Here is a 25,066-nt window from a genome sequence, read left to right as displayed (position 1 = left end):
TTCATACGACTCAGGCTGAGCCAATCACTGTCCTTTGTGCTTCTGCCCCTGTAATAGGTCCAAAGATGGGGACATGACCAAAGCTAACCAACCAAGGTCTTCCCTGGGACCTTTTCTAATCAAAGCTGTCAGGGAAGAGCCCTGTCTCCTCTAGGAAAGGGGATTTATAAGCCTGGAGCTGCCTGAGCCTTGGACCCAGCCTCATGGGGATAGAACTGAGAATAAAACTAAGAAGGAAAAGCAGACAAGAGAAAGAGAGAAAGAGCCATGAGATGACGCTCAAGTCCCTGACTTTCAACATCCCAGAGACCAGCCCACCCTGCGCTTTGGTCAGGAGGAGTGCACGTTTACAGCTTCCCTCCATGCATTTCCTCCTCCTACCCATGCCACACTCTCAGCCCTAGCTATTAGCCAATCAGCACACTGCATTGTTTGGGCCACAGAATTAGTGCAGGCTGCCCAAGTGCCTCAAGCCACACAGGACTTTTGCAAGAACTCTTGACGTCTGTTTTTCTACCAGATTTGGAAATCGTTAGCAATTCTGCCAAGGTGTTAACAGATTTACCAGTTATTTGTCCATCTGCCCCCAAATCATTCCCCACCTTGCCCTGTTCTGTATTGCAAGGACTATATTTCTCAGCCTCCTTTGCCTACAGGTTTACCAGTGTGTTTGCCTGATGAGAACTGGTAGAAGACTGGCTCTGGAAACAGAGGACAAGCCAGGGTATTTGTCCCCCTCTCTATGTAAGCCACTGGTGGTGTCTTCGGTAGTAGTTGAATCTCTTCTCTGATTCTAGCCACTGCTAAGTAAACCCAATCACGGTTGTATGCCTTCCAGATGGCTGCCGTTTCTGGCTTCTAGTAATACCACCTCCACCGTTTGTCCTTCTGGCTGAGGGGAGTAGCAGCTTCCTGTAGCTTATAACATCTGGTTTTCCTCAGTATTCCCTACTTGACTTCTCAGCTCTTCTGTTATCCATTGTTGTGGCCCATTTACAGGACGGAGGATGAACACAGAACACAAAACAAAAACACAGAACACAAAGAAAAATGAGGACATACATACGGACAGTTGACTCGAGTAATAATACACCGGGTCAGTTTTATTTTTATACTCTAAAAACTTAAAGTTTGTTCTTTATACGTAATCACCCAGGCATTTCAGCAATGGCCATAAATTCCGGAACACGTAGCCTTAAGGATACAGAGGTCCTCTGACTCACGGTTTCCAGGTGGTTGCTTTAGGCACCAGGCATAGATCATGGACTGACATTACTAAGGATGGGCAAGGCAGGCACAGGGGGCATTTCTCATCCCCAGTTTCTCTTAGCGTGATCTCCTAAGATCTTAGGCTGATCCCTGCAGCTGTGCATGGCTTAGGCTTCCCCTCCCTTGAGGGGTCTTTCCGTCATTGACTCACCAGTCATCTTATGGGGCTCAAGCAGCAATCACAGGAACAATGTGTTTATTGTGTGGCCTCCAGACCCGCAATGCCATGGGACTGGGCAGCTCTTGCCTACTTGCAGCTCATGTCCTTTGTTATGCCTCTAGGCAATAGCTGTGTTTATCACAGGAATCTTGTCCGGAGCACGTTACTTTTAAATGCTCTGGGCAGAGCGTATGTTACTAAATTTCATTATTAAACCAGGAAAATATAATGTCAGTCCCCTACATCTCCCCCATCTTATTTAATTTTGAAGGCGAACACACTGGAACACAGCCATGATGTTTTGTTTTCGCTGTGGCTGAGTTGCTTGCCTTTTTTTCCAGCATCTGTAGATTAAGAGCACAAAATATAATCCAAGGAGGAGAACACCCAAATTACTCCCAATACTACTAAGCATAGTTTTTAAAGAAGCCAAAGGGTAGGCCTGCGACAATCCACTGGCCAGGCCAGTAAAGAACTCATCATTACTAAAATTTGGCAGATTGTCTTGAAAAACAGAGGTGATTTCTTGTTCTAATTTTTGGAGTTCACCTGTTAGGTTTTGGCCTCTGTTTAACAATTTTCATAATGACATCCAATGTTGACTACTATTGAAAGGAATAGGAGTGACACAAAAACGGGAAGAATTCCAATCAGAACAGAGAAAAGACTGAGTTGTCAAAAACCTGAATTTAGTCTCCCAGCCACCGAACTGTACTCTGCAACTGAATAACTTTGCCTTTTCTGTATCAATTTTCTGGTGATGTTGCCATAATTTACTATGTAAGGATTTATTAGAAGTAGCCCATGAAGTGAAGTTTACAAAAGTAAATAGGGCACAATTACCAGGGTAAGTCAACTTTCCTGTACACTGATTCCAATAAACAGTTTCCATGAGTAAAAGATAAGGATAAGGAATGCATGCCAGTAAAGTTTTAGAATGGCAATGCTGGAGGTGTACTTTTACTCCTCCCTTCTCATCTGAGGACATATTTCCCACCCAAATTTTAAGGTTTCCTCCTGTAGCCAAAGAGTTTTTAGATGTGCCCTTGTTTTTACCCCACCCCCCCACCCCCGCGTAAGTGAGACTGTGGAGGGGAAAGGCCTTTATCATGCCAGATAACCATCTCATTAGCAATGGCCTCGATAGTGTCTTCATAAACATGCCAGCGCAAGGAGTGACCAGAAAACTTTTTCTTAAAGTCGACATAGGGGCTCCAGTCAACAATCTTAGGATTATTGTGTACTTCTTTTAGAACTTTACCTCTACATACGCTCCACTCAAAATGAGTTACAGGAGGTTCAATGTGAAGCATAGAACAAAGGGGCAGAGATGGAGGTCTTTCAGTTGCGTTAGAAGGCATCCCTTTAAAACCCTTCATAGATAATAGTATAGTGAGGGCTGCGAAAGTAGAGGTGTTATATTGCAGACCCCAAGCTTGAGTAGAGGGTACCAGACAATGCTCTCCTGCTCCAAAACAAATGAGATACCCTTGAGCATAAGTAATTAGAAACTAGTCTCCCTTCATCCCCGGGATGCAGTGATTGATATTGGTAAGGAGGAGGCAGCCATTTGGAATCATTAGTATAGACGGCTCCCCCCAAGATACCGCTTAAAATGGGGAGGTTAGGTAACATAAGCCCAATATACATGCTGAGCATCAGCAGAAATAACCTGATCAACCAGAGAGGAGCATAAAATTAGTAGAAAGGCAGGTAGGTTAAAGGGCAGCCCCACTGCCAGCGTTACTGCCCGCTTTCTCTTCTTTTGTTTGGGGCACCTCAGTCCCATCTTGCGTGGTTTTTTTGGTGTGGATATCGTCTTTTAAGCTAACATACAGGGACCCACTCACAACCTTGTCCCATGGAGACATAAGCATATCCCCGACTCTATTATAGAACTTCTCCCTCAATCCATCCTCCAGTAGGAGTGGCAACATACACGGGATCACAGGCCTTTTGTAAAGAAAGGGAAGAAGCATGTAGGTCCTGCCAAAAAATTTAAAAATTAAGGGTATAGAGGGCACAGAGAAAATGTCAGTGAGGAGATTCCTTGACTCGCCCTTTTTGTTTTTGTAATTGAAGGTTGAGAGTACCATTAGCACACTCAATGATGGGTTGCCCTTGGCTGTTAAAAGGAATTCCAGTAATATGTTGAATGGAATATAGTGTTAAAAAGTTAGCAAGTTTTTGAGAAGTATAAGCTGGAGCATTATCTGTTTTTAATGTCACCGGAAGTCCCATGACAGCAAAATAGGAATAAAGATGAGTAATTACTGCATTGGCCTTTTTAGAGCTATGAGCCATAGCCCACTGAAAATAAGTGTCAATTGTATGATGAACATAGCGAAGTTTTCCAAACGAGGTGACATGGGTAACGTCCATCTGCCAAATATGATTACTATGCAACCCTCATGGGTTGCACCCAGGGGGGAGAGAGGGAAGAATGAGAAGGGCACAGGCAGAACACAAGCGGACAATAGCACAAGCCTGTTTTCTAGAGAGAGAAAATCGTTGTTGAAGGCTTTCAGCATTAGTATGATGGAAGGCATGCTCCGCCAAGGCATCTTGAACCGAAGCTACAAGTAAAGAGTCAATATTGGTACTGCCTTGTGATAAGGGACTGGGCAGTCTGGAATGTGAATGAATGTGCACCAAATAAATAGGAAAATGTCGTTTGAGAAGAAGGGTCTGTAAGTGAGAAAACAGCTGCTGTAATGTTGTAGAGGCATTAAGTGGTAACGAGGCAGTAGGTAATTGGCAGGTAACATAAATGGCATATTGAGAGGCTCATTGGGAAGGTCTTGTAGCACCAGACAAATAGCATAAAGTTCACTTTGCTGGACTGATGGAAAAGGAGAGATAACAACCTTTTGCACCTGGGAACTCCAATAACCGGTTTTGCGAGTGCTGGAAGCATCAGTAAAAAAAGTAGGAGCAGATAGAGGTTGATAAGCTATAATTGTTAGAGGGAGGACAGAATGTATACATTAAAAAGAATACAATTTGTGAGGAGGATAGTGGTTATCAAATGTTCCAACATAGTCAGCACAGGCTACCTGCCAGGCGGTAGAAAGTTCAAGATTAGTTTGAATGTCATTAGAATTCAAATTTGTAACTATATTTTATCAGGATCTCATCCGGACAATTGGTGACTTTGGCGCTGGCCCCTGGTGATTAAATAAGCAAGTTTATCTAAGTAACTAAGGAGTTTCTTATTTTGATTATTAGGTAAAAAAAAAAGCCACTCGAGGATGCCAGCGTCTTGGCCCAGGCATCCAGTAGGAGAATGATAGGTATGAAAGAGATAGAGAATAATCGGAGAGGAAGGTTGAAGAAAGGTAAGAAATCCAGAGCTAAGTCGTTGTTCCACAAGTTGCAGCTCCTCCTCAACCTGTGGGGTAAGAAAGCGAGGACTATTGAGAACTGAGCTCCCTTCTAACGTAGCAAACAAATGTTGCAAAGCATAAGTAGGTATACCTAATGAAGGTCATAGCCAATTTATCTCTCCAAGGAGTTTTTGAAAGTCATTGAGTGTTTTTAAATGATCTCTCCTAATTTGTAAGGTCTTAACTGTTTTTGAGGTCTTAACTGTTATTCAGATAAACAATATCCTAAATAATCACTAGGCAACTCAGTTTGAATTTTTTTAGGAGCAATGACAAAATTGTAGGATTTAAGTTGATCTTGGAGATCGCTAAACACAGCCTCACACAGCACCTGAAGGCGATGTGGAAGGCTCTATATGTCCAGCTCTAAGCTGTTTAACAACTAAAATTTTTAAAGCCTCGAGTTTTTTTGTTGTTGTTAAAGGCCACTTGCTCTATCCATACAGGCTGATCGGTAAGCCAATGCAATGACATAGCTTGAGGGGTTTGATGAGCAGTGGCAACTAGTTTAAAGGAGAGGATGTCTCCTCAGAAGCCTTTTAAAAATGTATGGGATCAGGCCAGGTGCGGTGGCTCACGCCTGTAATCCTAGCACCCTGGGAGGCCGAGGTGGGCAGATTGCTCAAGGTCAGGAGTTTGAAACCAGCCTGAGCAAAAGCCAGACCCCGTCTCTACTATAAATAGAAAGAAATTAATTGGCCAACTAATATATATAGAAAAAATTAGCCATGCATGGTGGCACATGCCTGTAGTCCCAGCGAGTCGGGAGGCTGAGGCAGGAGGATCACTTGAGCCCAGGAGTTTGAGGTTGCTGTGAGCTAGGCTGACGCCACGGCACTCACTCTAGCCTGGGCAACAAAGTGAGACTCTGTCTCCAAAAAATAAAAATAAAAATAAAATAAAATGTATGGGATCATAGCCCATTTTTAACATCAATGTTTAACGTTGGCAGGTAAGCAAGGAATAGTCACAAAAGCTCCAAATTGATGTAAAAGATCCCGTCCCCACAAATTTACTGCAATATCGGTAATATAAAATTGTAAAGAAGCTTTTTGACCTTCTGGTCCTAAGCACATGAAAGTATCATCACTGCGATAAACACGTTGAGCCTGGCCCAGTCCAGAAAGTACAGTGGGCATGGCACTCTTGGGCCATTCAGGGGGCCACTGAGCAAGACAAATAATGTAGACATGGGCCGCAGTGTCTACCAACCCTTCAAAAGAGCGGTCTGCAACAGTGAGATTAAGAACCAGTCGAGAATCTTGAATTAAAGTTTCCCCAAACACCTTTGTGCCTGTACTGACAAAACCCCCTTTATGATCGGCATCTCTAGTGGGAAACAGGGTATAAGGCAGAAGTAAAATCTGAGCTATGCCAGTTCCTACAAAAATTTTTGTAGTCTGAGAAACTGAAGCCATAACTTGAATTTCTCCAGTATAATTAGGATCAATGACTCCCAAGTGTATAAAAAGACCTTTTAGGATGTTATTACTTTTTCCAATTATCAACCCAATTTTTCCCTGAGGCATGGGACCAAAAACTTGAGTAGACAGCTTATGAACGCCCCCTGCTGGCGTTAACGTATACGTTCTAGCCACAGAGAGTTCGGCCGCTGAACTGCCTTTGGTGACAGTGTATAACTGGGTAATTTTTAAGCATTGCTCCTCTGAAGAAGGGGTTGTTCATCTGTTGTCCTATCGCTCTCTGGTTACTGCTAAAAGTGAGGCCACATATTGTTTTGGGGGCCCCTCAAGAAGTCTCCCGACTGGGGATCTGAAAGGGGATTTCTATCTTTATCAAATTTTGATCTACATTCATTAGTCCAGTGACCTATTTTACCACACCAGCCACAAGGCTTTGAAGGCAAAGGTTTTACGGGCTGGGCATTTAGCCCTCCTCGTTTGCATTCTTTTCTAATATGTCCCATTTTACCACAATTAAAACATGTAGGATAATTATTCCCCTTTTGAATGGCTCCAGCTATTAAGGTGGCATGGTAAGCAGCGCCTCCCACACTGGCACAAGCTCGGACAAACTCATTCAAAGTAGCGCCGCTAACTTTTAACGGGCGTAAAATTTTTTGACAATCAGGATTATCGTTTTCCACAGCCAAAGACTGTAAGATAATAGTAGCAGCCTCTGTGGAATTAATGCTTCTCTGGACTGCCTCTTTAAGATGGGATAAAAAATCAATATATGGCTCAGTGGGGCCTTGCATAGTTTTGGTACAAGACAGCCCCACCGTTCCAGAAGTTTCAATCTTTTTCCAGGCTTGGATAAAAATAGATTTGATCTGAGCTAAGGCTGCATCTCCAAGTCCCGCTTGGGCTTCTAAGATTTTATACTGCCCCGAGCCTGTAAGCTCGTCCTCCTTCGGCCCTGGAGGATTTTGTTGAGCATTAAAAGATGAGCCTGGATACGAGCTCCCTCCACCCACCAACTACGAAGTTGTAGCCACTGGGGGCTCTCCCAGGTAGTTATTCCTGTTTCCAATCTAAAGGAATAAGAGTATTTTGACTTGAAAAGGCATCAATAAGACCAGTAACAAAAGGAGATTGGGGACCGTATGATTGAATTGCTTGCTTAATTTCTTTTAAAACTTTGTATGGGAGGCCCTGATATCTAATATTAATGCCTCCTGGCCGATGGTTAGCATCTACCCCCAGGCCAAAAGCTTTTCTAACAATAGGAAACACCTGATGCTGTGGGAAAGTGAAAGTAGTGCCCAACCGTGGCATTAAAGGCGGGTTATCATCAAAATCAGGAGGAAGAGGGGAATCATCATCAGGCCCCTGAATGCTTAAAGGGAAAGTAAAAACGTGCTTGGGAGAAGGCGCAGTAGGTTGGGCAAGATAGGCGGCAAGAGGAGGAGGCGGTAGCAGACCAGCCCCTATAGCCATCTTACTCTTTTTAAACATAGAGATTCACTCCTGCATTTTCGATAGAATGAGCTCTTTTATCTTGGCTCAGGCAGGAACGTCAGCAGGGGGGCTAACTCTCTTCTGCCTTAACAACTTGTTGCCAGCTATGAAGATCTAACTGTACCTGAGACTGATACTGAAACCAATGACAATGTTTCTGCACTAAAGCAAACAACCGCTTTAGGGTTCCTTCTTTTACTTTCACCCCAACAGAGTTTAACAACCCTGAATTAACTTTCTGTATTCCCACACTGCCGCGGAGGGGATATTTCCCATTTTTCCCAAGAGTCTCCTGTTGGGTGACCATTAGCCAAAGGGGTGCCCTCTTGGTTCCCATTTTTTCCTGAGAGTCCACTATTGGATGCCACCTACCAATAGCCAAAGGGGTACCTGCTTGGTCCTCCACCCCGAAATGACGCAGACGCTGCTTGCTGCGCCACTTGTCGCGGCACATTTACGGGACGGAGGATGAACACAGAACACAAAACAAAAACACAGAACACAAAGAAAAACACGGACATACATACGGACAGTTGACTCGAGTAATAAAACACCGGGTCAGTTTTATTTTTATACTCTAAAAAATTAAAGTTAGTTCCTTATACATAACCACCCAGGCATTTCAGGAATGGCCATAAATTCCGGAACACGTAGCCTTAAAAATACAGAGGTCCCCTGACTCAAGGTTTCCAGGCATAGATCACAGACCAACATTAGCAAGGATGGGCAAGGCAGCCACAGGGGGCATTTCTCATCCCCAGTTTCTCTTAGGGTGATCCCCTAAGATCTTAAGCTGATCCCTGGCAGCTGTGCATGGCTTAGGTCGTCCTTCCCTTGAAGGATCTTACCCATCATTGACTAACCAGCCATCTTATGGGGCTCAAGCAGTAATCACAGGAACAATGTGTTTATCATGGGGCCTCCAGACCCCCATTGCCATGGGGCTGGGCAGCTCTTCCTTACTTACAACTCAGGTCCTTTGTTATGCCTCTAGGCAACGGCCTTGTTTATCACAGGGACCTTGTCCAGAGCACATTACTTTTAAACGCTATGGGCAGAGCGTGTATATTACTAAATTTAATTCTTACCCAGGAAAATATAATGTCAGTCCCCTATACCCATGAAACCAATTCCCTGTGAAGAATTTAGAATCTTCCTTCTGAAGAATCTATAATGATTTGTTTTCCTAACTGAATCCTGACTTGCCACTACAGAGAGCCTTGAGAATGAAACCAACTCAAGTAGCCAAGAAACAGCAGTATCTAAAGCTACCACTTGGACCTCTGAATCCAGCCATGCCTGAAAGCATTCCTACCACCACCATTTTTCCCTCAGGTAACCCTATAAATTCCTTCACTTTAGCTAGTTCAAATTAGATTGTCACTTGTGACCTACAGATTCCTAATTCAGGTCCCTTCCTTAGGTTAGCAAGGAGCACAGAAGTCAATGTTCCCTGCATACCACCCACCAAAATCACAATAAAGCCCTAAAAGAGTAATGAGTTTTTTTGAAACAGCGTATCACTCTGTTGCCCAGGCTAGAGTGCAGTGGTGTTATCATAGCTCACCACAACCTCAAACTCCTAGACTCAAGCAATCCTCCTGCCTCAGTCTCCCAAGTAACTGAGACTACAGGCATGTGCCACAAGGCCCAGCTAATTTTTCTATGTTTTGTAGAGATGGGGTCTCACTATGTTCCTCGGGCTGGCCTTGAATTCCTGGCTTCAAGCAATGCGCTCATCTCGGCCTCCCAAAGTGTTACGATTATACACATGAGCCACTGTGTCTGGCCTAAAAAAAATGTTTTGTTTTGTTTTGTTTTGTTTTTTTTTTGAGACAGAGTCTCGCTTTGTTGTCCAGGCTAGAGTGAGTGCCGTGGCGTCAGCCTAGCTCACAGCAACCTCAAACTCCTGGGCTTGAGTGATCCTTCTGCCTCAGCCTCCCGAGTAGCTGGGACTACAGGCATGCGCCACCATGCCCGGCTAATTTTTTATATATATATCAGTTGGCCAATTAATTTCTTTCTATTTATAGTAGAGACGGGGTCTCGCTCTTGCTCAGGCTGGTTTTGAACTCCTGACCTTGAGCAATCCGCCCGCCTCGGCCTCCCAAGAGCTAGGATTACAGGCGTGAGCCACAGCGCCCGGCCAAAAAAATGTTTTTAACATAATTGAATGTTCATCAAAAATCTTGAGGGAGAAGAACTTCCCGATGCCAAGAAGTAATCAATAAAGTCATAGAGACAAAGGAAGAGATGGCCCCAGGATGGTTTCACTGCCCAAGATGGTTCCCACAGCCTGGGATGTTCCTCTCAGCCCTAGGATAATCTTTACAGCCCCAGGATAGTCCTCACTGCGTCAGGATGGTCTTCACTCCCCTGAGATAGTCCTTGTAGCTCTAGAATGATCCTCAAAGCTTTAGAATGATCCTTACTGTTTCACCTCACTTCTCACTGCCCAAGAACCTGTCCTCACCCACCCAGAGATATATCCTCAGTGCTGAGAGATCAGCTTCAATATCCCTTCTTTAGAACCCAATTTAAATTTCCTTAAAATTAAAATAAATAATTTGCAAGGGAGAGGGTTTAAGAATACTCCCAGACTACCTGGTGACCCTCTTCCCCATGCCCAGAGCCTGAGGACCAATCTTGGTGTTCCTGATTCTCTTCCTTCCCCAGACTTGCGGGACCTGGCCTGGGCCTTCCTCATCTCCAGCATAGCCAGCCTCTGCCTCTGCGTAGCCCTAATGAGCACCATCTTCTTTACCAGCTCCAACCTGCCCATGCTGGATTTCTTCAGCAGCAGCAGCAGCATCCTGACAGGCACAGCACTAAGATCCTTTCCTTGGGAACTTCGCCCAGTGGCAATCATGAAACCCAACCCCATCCCCACCACACTCCAATCCCATCCCCATCCTCACCTTCATCCCAAATCCTAATCCTATTTCCTTCCAAATCTCTAACCCATCCCAATAAAAAATATCAACCTCCAGTCCAACCCTATCTCCATCACCAACAAATGTCAAACTCATGCACATCCCTTTCCCCGATGTCCATCCCCACTCTGACCCCATTCCTAGTTTATCTTCTTTCCAATTTCCAACCCATTCCCATTACCATCCCAATCTCTTCACAAACTTCAATACCCAACTTAACCCCACACCTAATTATTCTCAGCACTTGTTTCAAATTCAACCCACTCTATCACCTGTGAACTTCAACCTCCAACTCAACCTCTGTTTCCAACCTCTACCTTCCAACCCCATCTTCTTCCCAATCCCCAACCCCATCCCTATCACTCTCAAACTCAACCCAACCCATTCCCAACTCCATCCTTTTACCTGTATCCGATCCATCCACAACTCCAACCACAATCCTGTCCCAACCACAACCCATCCCCATCCCAACATCATCCTCAATTTCAACCTCCACCTGATTGCCAACCCCATTCAAAATCCTGTCCCACCACCAACTCTGTGATTCTGTTCCAGCTACTTCCTCTTCCCAAGCCACAGTTTTCTCATCTGTAAGACTGGGACAAAATTTCCTACCATGTGGAGATGTAGTGAGGACTGAATTAGAAAATGTCAGTCCTTGATGTTTTGCACAAGTCCTCACCATGATAACCTCCCATTCCCACCCAAATAACTCAAAACTGATATCACAATTAGAATAGTTTAGTTTTCTATTTGCATCCCCAACCATATTTTAAAATCGGGAATTTAATCTGGAAATGAGGGATATTGTGTTTCCATCCCTTGTAGTAACAAATCACAACTTTTACTTACATCAGGAAAACATTCTTGGAGAGTGATATTAAGGGCAACAATATAGAACACCCAGATTCCTGTTTCGTGTTAGTAACTAGCACTTATCCAGTTTATCTAAGAGTTCTTCCTAATTGTTTAAATATAAAGTACCAAGTGTAGAAAACACATTGGTTTTAAATCATCTATAACAGCACATTTTTCTATAAGAAAATCATTCTGTCCATTCCCCCCCTTTTAATTAAGCATAAAAACATCTACATTATTTTTCGATAGCCAAAGGCAAAATTTCCCAGTATTCGACTATCTGGGAGAAAAATGGAAGTCTTTTCTCATTTGCAAATTATCTTTAATTCATGTTATTTCAAATATCCATAAGGACCAAGTTCTTTGTCCATTGCTTCACAAGCCCAAAATTAAAGCCCAACATAATATTAATGATCATCCCAATCTTTGAGGGCTTACTATGTGCAAGCAAATGTACCTGGCACCTAGTCAATAACTCCTCCTGAGAAAATATTTGCTCTCTACACATCCGATAAAAGGCTGATAACAAGAATCTATCCAGAACTTTAAAAAATCAGCCAGGAAAAATCAAACAACCCCATCAATAATTGGACAATGGAAATGAACAGAAATTCTTCTAAAGAAGACAGAATAACGGCCAGCAAACATATTAAAAAAAAATGCTCAACATCTCTAATCATTAGAGAAATGCAAATCAAAACCACAATGAGATATCACCTAAGCCCAGTGAGATTGGCCTCTATCAAAAAATCCCTAAACAAATGCTGGCGAGGATGTGAAGACACAGGAACACTCTTAAACTGTTGGTGGGAATGCAAATTAGTACAACCTCTGTAGAAAAGAATTTGGAGATACCTCAAAGAAGTAAAAATAGAAAGACCATTTGACGTAGTGCCTAGCACTATTAGGCATCTACCCAAAACAGCAAAACACATTCTATAATAAAGACATCTGCACCCAATGTTCATGGCACCACAATTCACTATTGCAAGGATGGGGAAACAGCGTAAGTGCCTGTCAATTCATGAGTAGATTATTAAAATTTGGTATATGTATACAATGGAATATTACTCATAATTATAAGAATGATCTAGCCCCACTTACATTTTCATGGATTGATCTTGAGCCCATTATCTGAAGTGAGGTAACACAAGATAGGAGGAATAGGCTCCACTTGTACTCGCCATCAAATTGGTACTGACTGATTAACACTATGGTGCCCCCATGGCAGTAATATTCTCCATGGCTGAGGGATGAGGGGGTTAAACTCACAACTATAGGACACGGTAACCATTATGGGAAGAAGGGCATGCCTCTAACCCCTCCTAGGGAGAGGCAATGACATAAAATATAACCTAAGTGGCTGTACTCTCATAATCTCCTGAAATTAAAGAAAAAAACCTCCTCCTGACACCCCTAGGATTAACACTACTCAACATGAGGGAATTGAGGCACAGTGAGATGGAGCGGGTGCCCTAAGGTGACAGGCAGAGGCAGAAAAGAGCCCTCTTCTGTTGGACTCAAAGCCTGTGGTTTTAGACACTATTATTAATTAATTGTCAATTGACAGATTATTATTAATAATCTGTATTTTCTGTCCCAAATATTCTTTAATTTAGTTCAGTACTTTGGAAGTATTCTGTGGAACTACCATCGCTCTCTAGGGCCATCCTGGGTACAGGGAAAGGGAAAGGACTCAGAGGGAAGGGGCTTGAGGCACAAGGTCACCAAAAACACAGGGCCAATGGTCTCTGGCAGACAGTGCCCAGAGAGAACAGAGGACAGATCTCTAGGGGCCTCAGTAGGCCACAGTGAGAAGTTTGCTTTTATCCTGTAGTAGACAGCAAACCAGTGACAGAAATGGCTCTTATTTCCTTAAGAGAGGAAGTTAGGTCTGGTCTGTTTCCTTCAGACCACAAGTTTAATGGAAGGAGCCTCCTCAGTAGCAGGAAGAAAACCCAATTGACCAAGGGGACCCGCTAAACAAAGTGTGTTCTATTCATACAAAGGACTCCTTTGCCTTTGTCACTGTTAAATGAATGAGATAATTCTCTACCTAATGCTGTGGGGAGACTACTTACAGGACAAAGGAGAGTGAAAGAAACATCTTTACCAGTAAGGTGTGTGTGTGGCTAGGAAGTAAAAAGTCCATGCCAAATTGTTCCTAGTAGTCTCTGGTGAGGGGGTATTGGAGTTGAGAAGTTTCCTATTTTTAGCTTCCAAATATTTTTTACACTCCCGTCAGTTGAAACATACTCCAATCTCCAATACTCCTCAGATCTCCAATCCTGCCAAAAATCCAGGCCCGCGGCCTTAGACCACGGAAACTGGGGTGAGCCCCAAACCCCGGCCTCTCTCACCCCCAGTGTCCGCGCGCCCAACCCCTCTTCTCCCAAACACAGGAATCCTGACCCCAGCCTCTCCGCATCTGACCCAGGGGTCCAGACCCCCAGCCCCTGCACCCTCAGACCCCAGGTCCCGCCTTCCGGACGCTGCGTCACCGCTCCGGCCCGGCCTCTCATCAGGCCAGCTCTGCGCCCCGTGGGCGCTTTCCCACAATGGCGCCCTGTCCCTCCCCGCACCGGCCGCGCCTCCCGCTCCGGGGCTGGGACTTACCCCGGGTTCCGCCCCTCAGCGTCGACTCCGCCTCTGCAGCCACAGCTCGCGCCACTGTCGCGCGGGCAATTCCAGACGTCTAGCTTTCCGGCCCCGCCCGCCCGCCAGGGCTTTTTTCCTCACAGCCCATCTTTGGTGCTGTCCTCAGATTTGCCTGACGCGGGTCACTTCACATTATTTTCCCAGTGTGTTCTCGCTCCGTTTTTCCACCTCCGGATACAATGTGTTATCGTCTATTGTGGAAGATTCTGAGGGAAACAAGCATCATTCCCTTCAGCAATCATCAAAGCTGGGTTTCTCCAACAGGCGCGCGTCCTGGACGCCTCGGGCGCGGCCCGGCCTGGCGCCGCGGGCGGGCCTTGCGAGCGGCGCGCTCTATAAAGTGGGGCGAGCGCCAAGGCGCGCACGCTTTGGAGAGGGTAAGGGTTGGTTTGTGTGTCGTTCTTTTTTCTCCTGTCTGTGTGGCGGGGCGTTGGGATGAGGGACACGCGTGCCGCGAGGGCTGGGAGTCGGAAGGAGCAGGTACGCGGTCTCTTGGACCGGGCCTTCGTCTGCACCGGGCGAGCCTAGGTGTTCCCTGTGGAGATGGTGGTGGCATTTGTGGGGTACTCGGTGGGTGGCGATTCCTACGGCTGGGGCGAGCGGGGTATTGGGAGTGCGGGAGGCGGGCCCTCAGTTTGCACCGCGGCCGGGCTTCGCCGTTTATGTTGCCCGCGTCGCTGGTCTCCGCCATCTTGATCTCGGCGCGGGCGTTGGGGGGTGACTGAGTTGTTTCTAAGGTTCTCTACCCGCTAGCTACAAGTGCTTTCCTCAGTTTGGGCGGCTGGCATTTTTTGTACAACCCAGAAGAAGGACCTTGGGGGCTGGAAGAGGAAGGGATGTCTCTGTAGGGGCAGAGACAGACTGTCGACTTATTATCAAAGTGGGAGTGAGGTTTATAAGTGAGTTACCAGGTAGGAGTGGCCTTAGGAGAAAGCAAAGGAGGCCTTTGTTCCCGTGCAGGAATCATTCTCACAGTTCGCATCAACTACCAAAGGATTTTGCTAGCGTCAGGTTTGGGCTTCAGTCCTTAAGGTCGTCTGGAACACCGATTTCCCTACTGCTGAGCGATGCCACAACCCTGCCAAGGAGGCCCAGCCTGGAGGCAGGTAGCTGAGCTTCACGACACAGCAGAGATCCCCCTCATTTGAATTTCCTTCTTTATAGGCAACCACTTAGACTTTCCCCTAACTACAGGCAATCCCCAGATTACGGAAGACCAGACTAAGGATGTTCTGCACTTACGAACAGGCTTCCAAGGCTCCTCAACACTTGTAATTAAATTAATAATTGGAGGAACCAAGTTTCTTCCACGCATGTGAACAAACCCGTATGGCATAAACAGTTTGCTGGCACAGTGTCTTTACCCCGCAGGATAGTCTATATGGTTGGTTATGGACCGCATCGCTTTTTCTAATTCGATTTTATCAGTCTGTATTTACTCTTACCGCCATGTCTCCAAAGCGAAAATCCACTGCAAGTCTAGGTGAGCCTGCAGCGAAGAGAAAGACGGTTACAGTAGAAACAAAGCTGGATATAACTAAACGTTTGGAGAAAGGCCAGACGCCATCATTCATTGGGAAAGCACTAGGTTTTAGTTGCTCCACTATTGGAACACTTACTGATATTAAGGAGAAAGTGAGAATGATGGAACATGTGACAGGCGGTGCTCCAGTGAAAGTATCAGTTATTACTAAGCAGAATAGTGGGTTAATTATTGAAATGGAAAGGTTATTGATTTGGTTAGGAGATCAGAAAATAAAGGTAACATTCCCATTACCTGTAGGGAAAAGTTCAAAGCATTTTCAGTGATTTACAAGCTGTGTGTAGAAAGCAGAGGCAGTGTAATGAGGAATTTGTTGGAAGGAAAAGTTGGTTTAATCGTTTTTTAAATAGGGCAATGAAAACTTTCTGCTTTTTGTAAACATAGGGTCTCACTTTTGCTCAGGCTGGTCTCAACCGCCTCACCTCAAGTGATCCTTCTGTCTTCAGCCTCCCAGAGCACTACAATTGCAGACATGATCCGCTGCCCGGCCAACTTGAATTTTTAATACTGCCACTTGCCATCTGTTTTGTATTTGTTGTTTCTAAGTCTTCTCCAAAATGTTTTTTACAACTGATTTGTTCAAACTTGGTTTAGTCGAGGGTCTCTGGTCATTGCTTATATTGCTTACAGCCTGGCTTTGTTTTTATTCTAGAATAGCCCCCTTTCCTCCTCTCAGTGGGTTCTTCCTGGGGATTTGCATATTGGTAGCTTTCCCTATTCAGGGTTACTAGCAGGTATAGCTAGTGTTGAGAAAATCTGCAAAACTGGGCAAGGGAGGAGTGGACATTAGGACTCTCTTCGTGGAGTGGGTTTAGAGGCCTGTCCCATGTGGACAGTCCCCTATGGACCTGTGACATTTGGGAGGTAGGGACATCCCAGTGTTTACATCAGCAGAACTGCTCATTCATTACCTTCCTGGTGGGTTTTGTGTTTCTTGGGTGCTAAGTTCTATAAGCTTGGCTTCTGTCCCTGAGGATAAGTGGCCTTGGGACCTTGTTGCACAGCAGGTGGGGCTCCAATGATGTCTAGCACTGGGCTCCGATCACCCCTGAGGACACAGTGCCCCCCAGGACCTTTGACACCTGGGGGTCTGAGGGGCCCTGGTTTTGATGTTCTTCTGGACTTGAAGACTGTTTGCTCTCCCCCTAACCAAGTTCTTCTGTGTTACAGGTGTATCTTCAAGCTGAGGGGCCACCTTCCACCACCCCCATCATAAGAAGCTTTGCCCCTGCTCCGTGATTTCGCAGGTTTAACATACCTCACCATCTAGGATGACTTCAAAACAAATCTCTGGGACCTAATTTATATACCAACAGTTATACTCAGGATTCACATATACTAAACATAGCTGTGGAGAACCAGGCAGGCAGCCTGGGTCCCCATCCCAGCTCTGCTGTTCATGGGCTTGGAGATGTTCATCAAGCAATCCTGAGCCTTGGTTGCTATGTCTAGAGAAAAAATATTTGACATTCAGAGAAAGGAACTAATCAGAAACCTAACTGTCAAATGGCAGTGAGGGCTGGGCATGGTGGCTCACACCTGTAATCCTAGCATTCTGGGAGGCTGAGGCGGGCGGATTGCTCGAGGTCAGGAGTTCGAAACTAGCCTGAGCAAGAGCGAGACCCCATCTCTACTATAAATAGAAAGAAATTAATTGGCCGACTAATATATATAGAAAAAAAAATTAGGCGGGCATGGTGGTACATGCCTGTAGTCCCAGCTACTTGGGAGGCTGAGGCAGGAGGATTGCTTGAGCCCAGGAGTTTGAGGTTGCTGTGAGCTAGGCTGATGCCACGGCACTCACTCTAGCCTGGGCAACAAAGCGAGACTCTGTCTCAAAAAAAAAAAAGGCAGTGAGAATTCAGCAGAAAGGTTCTCAACATTATCTCCTGTCACATGGAGGGTTTTGTACATGAAGTACAGTGTACTTTGGAGCAAAGCTTAGTCTCCAGATAATCATGTACATAAAACTCATACAATTGAGCACTTAATTTACATGATAGCCATTGCTGAAGTTACAGGATTTCTCTGGGGAGTGTTTCACAAATGTTTCAAAAAGCTACATCAGAGGCTGGGTGCAGTGGCTCACGCCTGTAATCCTAGCACTCTGGGAGGCCGAGGCAGGCGGATTGCTTAAGGTCAGGAATTTGAAACCAGCCTGAGGAAGAGCGAGACCCCGCCACTACTACATAGAGAAAAAATTAGCTAGGCAGGTGGCACATGCCTGTAGTCCCGGCTACTCCGGAGGCTGAGGCAGTAGGATTGCTTGAGCCCAGGAGTTTGAGTTTGCTGTGAGCTAGGCTGATGCCACGGCATTCACTCTAGCCTAGGCAACAAAGTGAGACTCTGTCTGGAAAATAAAAAAAATTTAAAAAAAGCTACGTCAGTGTGTGCATGTTACTTACCAAAAAGAAAGAAGTGCTCTGAGCCTTTGGAGGATTTGCGTTTGTCCTTTAGATGTCAGGAGTGGTGAGAACATTGGCTGCAGTGAGATAAGAGTGAAAGTATTGTCTGGGTTCATGGAGGTTTTCCTGAAGGCCTGTCTTGGATTTCAGATCTTCCAAATATCTTTCCGAGGGAGCTGATCATTAGGTATGGCAGGCTTAGAGGGGATTTCTGGGGACATGGAGTAGGGACTTGTGAGAGGTGAGGAGAAAATCACTGGGTCAGGACAGGAAAGATGAAAGGGACCCGTAGCATGTAAGGGTTCTAAGCCATAGAACTGCCAAGTTGCAAATGTTCCTCCCATTGTTCATTCTGGTGGCCACTGACCACAGCAGGGTCTTAAGCACCTTGAACATGGCTAGTGTGTGTGGGAACTGGGTTTCTAATTTATTTATTTTATTTAACATTTGAGGAGCGGTTGCCTCTTTGAACAGCATGGTCCTACACAGTAGATTTGGGTGTTTGTGGTTGCTAAATAGCATTTGACACTCAGCGAGCAGTTGCTGTGTTGTAGTACTTGGAGAATGAACTCAACAAATCCTACCAGGGTCCCAGGGAGCAGCAGCTAACCTTTCCCTGTGCAACAGGTTCTGGTGAGTTCTCTTCCCAGAGTTAAAGGGCCATGCAGCTTGAAAGTGCTGGGTTGGGGGAGCCCACCTGAGGTGTGGGCAGAAGCAATCAAGGAGTGTGCTCATTAGGGTGGGATGTCTAAGCAGGGGTGAGCGGTGCCCTGTCCTCTGACTGAACTCTGCAGGTGTGCCCTCTGCAGGGCATCTCTAGTCCCATTTTCCACATGGAGAAACAATCTCAGGGGCAACTTAGGTCAGTTGGCTGCAGATGGTATACAAGGAGTAACATCCAGATTGAGCTGGACAGTCAAGGGTTACCTTAGGGACCTAGCATTAGAAAGCAAGTCCTGAGGACTTGCCTCATTATCCACAGGACCCAGGTAGAACGGTTGTTTTTTAACTGGGATCTCTGAGCTGTCTTCTGCCTAGTCCCCCTTAGGACACAGCAAGTGGCACTGGGGCCTCCATGATGTCCAGCACTGGGCTCTGATCCCCACTGAGGACACAGTGTTCCCCAGGACTTTGACACTTGGCAGTCTGAAAGGCCCCTGCTCTGGGGAGGGGATGATGGAGGTGCCATGGCTGCCCTGTACCCCACTGAAATCCTTCCCCCATGCCCCCTGTTTTGTTCCTTCCTGTCTACAGGTGGCTTCTCCAGGCATAGGACATCCACTCCACCAATCCCTCTCTAAGATCAACAGGCTGCCTCTTATTAGTGGTGGCAGTAATAATGCTCACAGATTAATGCTCACCCTGTGCTCTGAGCCAGGTGCTGTTGTAAGCAACTAGAATTGTTTAACATGCTGACTAACACAGTAGAAAAAAACGATTTTTTCCTTGGGGCCACAGTGTTTTATTATGAAAATAGAATAAAAACTTTGAAAACAAAATGATCCTTACTAATTTAATTATTTAACTAAAAATTTTATTTTTTATTGTTTTCTGTGTGTGAGTTATATGCAACTCATGCCAATTTTTACAATACACACCACATGAGTGTTGCATGTGACTCACGATATACTTCCTGAATTTATTTCTGATAATTGAGTATTTTTTCATTCCACAGGTATTTAGTTGTGTCTGGAGTAGACCTTGAGTGGTCCTGGATGACGACCTCATACCCCTTAAGTATGTGCAACAGTGTCTCATTGCCACATGGTGTTCCATTGATTTTGTTCAAAGGGCTGCCAGGCAAACATTCAGGTGGAAATGCGCAATTGGAAGTTATGGTGATCGGAGAACAGTCCAGCATGTGTGGCACACTTGGGCAGGCCAGCTGGAGCAGGTATAGCTTCTGTACCCAGAGCTGTGATCCTCATGTAAGTTTATTATGCTTTTTTTTTTGTTCTCAAGAGAAAATGTCTAGGGAAAATGGGAGTAAAGAATTGTTGGAAGAAATAGTGAACAAAGTTTTGGACCCGAGTGATGAAGATGTTGGTCTATTTAGTGATGATTCAGAGGAGTGCCGTCCTAGTGGAGATCGTGAGGACAGTTCTGATAGCAGTTGCAGCCCACTGAGAAAAGCTAGAAGATCATTACATGTAGATCTTTTCAGTGGGAAAGGTGGTTCAAAATCGACTGAAACAGTTGAAGCAGTTGTAGCTGATTTCAGGGAGAGTGATTCTTCATCAGATGTTCTGAAGAACTAGTGTAAGTTCTCTGACCTGGAGTCCAGTGTCAGGAAGTAACATGAAGATTTTTGACTTCATTCAAAGTAACCCTGGTGTTCCCACTGAAATTGCAGTAAATCTCCGTGAAAAAACACTTTATGATTTTTTTTTTTTTTTTTTTTTTTTTTTTTGAGACAGAGTCTCGCTTTCTTGCCTAGGCTAGAGTGAGTGCCGTGGCATCAGCCTAGCTCACAGCAACCTCAAACTCCTGGGCTCAAGCGATCCTCCTGCCTCAGCCTCCCGAGTAGCTGGGACTACAGGCAGGAGCCACCATGCCCGGCTGATTTTTATATTATATATATTAGTTGGCCAATTAATTTCTTTCTATTTTTATGGTAGAGACGAGGTCTCGCTCAGGCTGGTTTTGAACTCCTGACCTTGAGCAATCCGCCCGCCTCAGCCTCCCAGAGTGCTAGGATTACAGGCGTGAGCCACCGCGCCCGGCTCACTTTATGATTTTTTCAAATTCTTCATAACAGATGATGTGATTGATTACGTGGTGAAGGAAACTAATATCTATGCCAGTCAGACTTTACAAAAGGGTAATGTCAAACCCCACTCCTGACTAAAAAAGTGGTATGATGTTACTTCTCAAGAAATGGAGTGATTTGGGGGAGAATTGTTTTGGATGGGCCTTAACAAGAAGCCAAGACTTTCGGACTATTGGTCAAAAAACATTTTGTATGACAATTCAGTGGAAGAGTTTACATAACATAACCGCTTCGAAATGCTTCTGAGAATGTGGCATTTCTCTAACAATGAAGAATGTCCTCCTGGTGACCATCTCTTCAAGATCCAGCCACTTCTTGATCGTCTTTTTGAGAGGGTTTCAGGTTGCTGTAGTTCAGGTAAGGAAATATGTATTGACGAAACAACGATGCCATTTCATGGTCGTTTGAGTTTCATGCAGTACATAAACAAGTGCTATAAATTTGGAATAAAACTTTTGAAACTCTGCCTAAAAGACGATTACACCTGGAATGTGAGAGTTTACTGTGGGAAGGAAGCAAGATCTGGCATTCCCTTTTGTCCTCAGTTGTCATGGAGCTATTAGAAGGTTAACTAGATAGTGGGCGTGTTTTGTACACGGACAGCAATTACACCAGCGTCTGCCTAGCTCATCGACTCCTTGAGTGCTCTACGTATCTGGTAGGCACGCTGAGGAGTAACAGGAAGCTAAACCTGCTGGATATAGTGAAGGCAAAACTGAACAAGAATGAAGTAATAGCTCAAGAAAGTGACACAGGAGTCGTGCCCAAATGGAAGGACAAGGGAGATGTGCTCGTGCTAAGTACTATATGTAGCGAAGACAATAAAGCAGTTGAAATGAGAAAAAGTATTGTAGAAAAACCATATGATTGTCAATTATAATAATTCAAAGGTGTTCATTGAACTCTCAGATCAACTGAAGGTGTATTCGTGTTCTTTGAGACATGGCATAACGTGGTTCAGAAAATTAGCCATAGAGCTAATCACAGGATCAGCTTTGGTGAACTCGCTCGTGCTCTACAGAGCTGTGAACAAAAAGAAGATCTCGATAAAGTTCAAAGAACAAGTTTGCCTCAGACTGCTCCAGACAGATGAAACACCTCCTGCAGTGCTGTCCCTCCCGATGCCATCTGTGACTTGGTTCCTGTCACTTGATCCCTTCTGGCACTGCCAGAAGAAGATGTACTGTGTGCTACAAGAGAACACAAGCTGAGAAATGGTGGAGGTATGCCAAGAAGAGTTGTAAACAGACAGCATGGAGATGCAGCTAATGCAGTGCATACTTTTGTGTAGAATCAATAAAAAAGTAATGTGAAAACTTGAAAAGGTTCATAAGGGTAAAGTGTTTTTCTTGACTTTTCAGGCTTAAGTATAATTTAAAGGTGAGTATAAGTAGAAAAACAAAGTTTATTGACTTCATTTAATCTACGTTTTTAGAATTGTCAATGTTAATTGTAACAATAAGAACATCAACAAGTAATTTTTGCCCAGGTGCCACCAATCACATGTTGCCTGCGCACTACATGGCTCCCAAGATACACATGTGAGTCACGTGTTTCACAAGACCCTGGGCTCAAGACCAGTGTGAGTTATAGACAAGTCACATGGCAGTTAATGTGTTAACCTTCATAATCGTGCTACGTGCCAGGCCAGGGGATCATAACAGAAAGTAGGTTTTGGGGGGCTGGGTTGCAGTGAGATGTCCTATGTCAGGGTTCCTGAAGAGGCTGTACTTGGGGACCCCCCCCTGATGTTCAGCACTGAGCTCTGACTGCCCATGAGAACACTGCCCCTAGACCTTTGCCACCCGGGAGTCTGAGGGGCCCGACTCCCACGCGGTGCTGTGTGAGGGTGCGGGCATTTCCCCGTGCCCTGTGCCTCTTCTGTGTCCTTCCCAGCAGCGTCTCTCTGGGCTCTGCAGTTTCCTGCCTGGGAGCCGCCAAGGCCTTGGCTGAGAGCGTTGGCGCCCGCCTAGGCAGGCCGGTGGGGAGCAGGGGTGCCAGTTCTGCTTGTACTACATGTACACTGAGCTGCTGGCAGGACCCCAGCCAGCTCATAGTCACCTGGATCCTGTAGGCCTATGACCAGGTGGCCAGGCCCTTCCCTGAACTCCAAGGAGCCAGTGCTGCTAGCCTGACCCTGAATGCTGTCTTCATCTACCACTGCGAGCCCATGTAGGGGGACAGCTGTGCGTCACTGCTCACCTGCCTGCTGGTGGCCTGGTACTTCCTGATCTTTGTCCCTGGACTACCATGGAGGGACATTCAGTTGCTATGCCACTCTTGGTCCCCTCATCTCCCTTGCCCAAGCTGCCTGAGGACTCGCCCTCCACTCAGGGACCTCAAGCTGCAGCTCCCGCTGCTAAGCCCACTGGCCAACGGCATGGCAGTGCTGGAGGCCGTCATGGAGAGCCAGGTGGTGGCCACACTGGGCTCATGCTGGGGCCCAACCCAACGCCCATTCACCTCACTGGCTGGCTCCTCTGCCCTGACATGACCAGGGAGAAGATGTGTAAACAGCCACCGAGGTCCTGGAGCTGTACATCAGGGAATAGGCACAGACCTCACTGCTCTGTCATTGTGACCAGGCCCGAGGGGAAGAGCCTCCAGCTCCATGGCTAGCAACTGGGATGGGAGGGAAGGGTCCAGGAGAGCTGCCTTCACTTTGAGTTGGGGGAGTCAGGGAGACTGGGACATCGTTAAGAGGAAAAAAAGCCTTGGTCAGTGCTTTGCCAGTGTCTCTCTCCAGCTTCCTGTGGGCCGGCCATGCTGTTACACCATGTTCTATGGCCTCAGAAGAATTGATGTCCTTGTCCCCACCTGCCACTCCCACCATGGGTGTTACTGGCCAGCGCTGATGGGGGAGCAACCCCTGGTGGCCACTTGCACGAGTCCCTTGGGTGCAGTGGCTTCCCTGGAGGGAGCCAGCCCCTGGGACACAGTATGCATCCTGTTATAGGGGTGGGCACAGTGGTGTGTCCGCCCCTCTGCCACGTGAGCCCTCAAAGCACTACAGGCCAGGAGGGAGACCCCACGGCCCATGACGTGAAAGGATCTTGAAGTTTTTACTCTGAAAATTTTTTACGTCCAATATTTCTACTCAATACTTTGAGCATTTGTGACACTTTGGTTTCATTTCTCCCTTTGTGAGGAGTCTACATCAAGACTCTAGAATTCAGACCCAAAAGTTCAAAATCCAAAACCTGCCATTTGTACTCTAGGCCCCAGACTTCACACAGCAGGTGCAAAGGTTCTCAATCTCCAGTGCCAGATTACAAACACCAGACTCTAGACTCCTACTGTGGACTCTAGGATTCAGAATCCACACCCACGACCTGTCACTTAAAGGCCCAACTCCAGGCTCCAAATGCCAGACCCCAGTCCCCAGAATTCACACTTTAAAATCCACATTCTAGACTTCAGGTCATTAATACCTAACTCCAGACCCCCAAACCCAGAATTTAAGACTTAGATCCAGAAGCAAAGATCCAGATCCAGAATCCTGCCCCAGGTACAGGAAGGATGACTCTAGAAGCCAGTTTCCACACTCTAGACCCAAATTCCAGGCTCTGTATTTTGATGTTCTCCAATTTTCTCCTCTTGCCCTCCCATCCCCTCCCCCATGAGGAACTGGCCCTGGCGGGGAATTCCTCCTTGTAGACTCAGACAATAGCTTCAGCCTAATAAATGCTCATTAGGCCAAGTCCCCCGCCCCACCAGCTACCTAGGCGTCCCTGCCTATAAACCTGAATCTCAGCCACCTCCCACCCCACCCTACACCACCCCACCTCCAGACCCAGGTGGGGCTGGGAGCTTATAAATTCAGGCATTCTGGTGGCTGCTCCCCTTCTCTGGCATCCAAGCTGCCCTAGATGCTGCTGGAGGATCTGGAGGTGAGATCTTTGAGAAAGGTGGCTGGGAGGGGCAGTGAGGAGAGACACAGAATACAGAATGCCCTGGTCTCAGGGAAGACAGGAACCACCCTTGGGGAATTGAGTATCAAGGGCACTGGGTAGGTCTATGTCTCCTTTACTGAGGCCCCAAGTTGAATCTGAACCAAGAAAATGTCCTAGAGCCACTAGAAGGAGCTACCGTGACTGTGTGGGGAGAGGAGGAGATGGAGTGAATCAGGAGGACGTCCCTGAAAACACTTGTACTAGAGCCAA

The 25,066-nt window shown here is 46.0% G+C and overlaps 3 non-coding genes across 3 annotated transcripts; all 3 read left to right on the top strand.

The window, feature by feature from the left end:
* Positions 1-16,738: 16,738 nt before the first annotated feature.
* LOC142861525 (small nucleolar RNA SNORD88) lies at positions 16,739-16,829 on the top strand. Its single transcript, XR_012912751.1, has one exon. It is a non-coding gene; the product is annotated as a small nucleolar RNA SNORD88 (small nucleolar RNA).
* A 2,371-nt stretch (positions 16,830-19,200) lies between these two features.
* On the top strand, positions 19,201-19,290 carry LOC142861527 (small nucleolar RNA SNORD88). The gene has a single exon (XR_012912753.1). It is a non-coding gene; the product is annotated as a small nucleolar RNA SNORD88 (small nucleolar RNA).
* A 3,347-nt stretch (positions 19,291-22,637) lies between these two features.
* LOC142861528 (small nucleolar RNA SNORD88) lies at positions 22,638-22,727 on the top strand. Its single transcript, XR_012912754.1, has one exon. It is a non-coding gene; the product is annotated as a small nucleolar RNA SNORD88 (small nucleolar RNA).
* The last annotated feature ends 2,339 nt before the right edge of the window (positions 22,728-25,066 follow it).

The sequence above is a fragment of the Microcebus murinus genome, chromosome 16 (genome assembly GCF_040939455.1).
Source record: "Microcebus murinus isolate Inina chromosome 16, M.murinus_Inina_mat1.0, whole genome shotgun sequence".
NCBI lineage: Eukaryota > Metazoa > Chordata > Mammalia > Primates > Cheirogaleidae > Microcebus > Microcebus murinus.
Note: the sequence above shows the minus strand (reverse complement) of the source record. Positions and strands in the feature narration are given on the sequence as shown.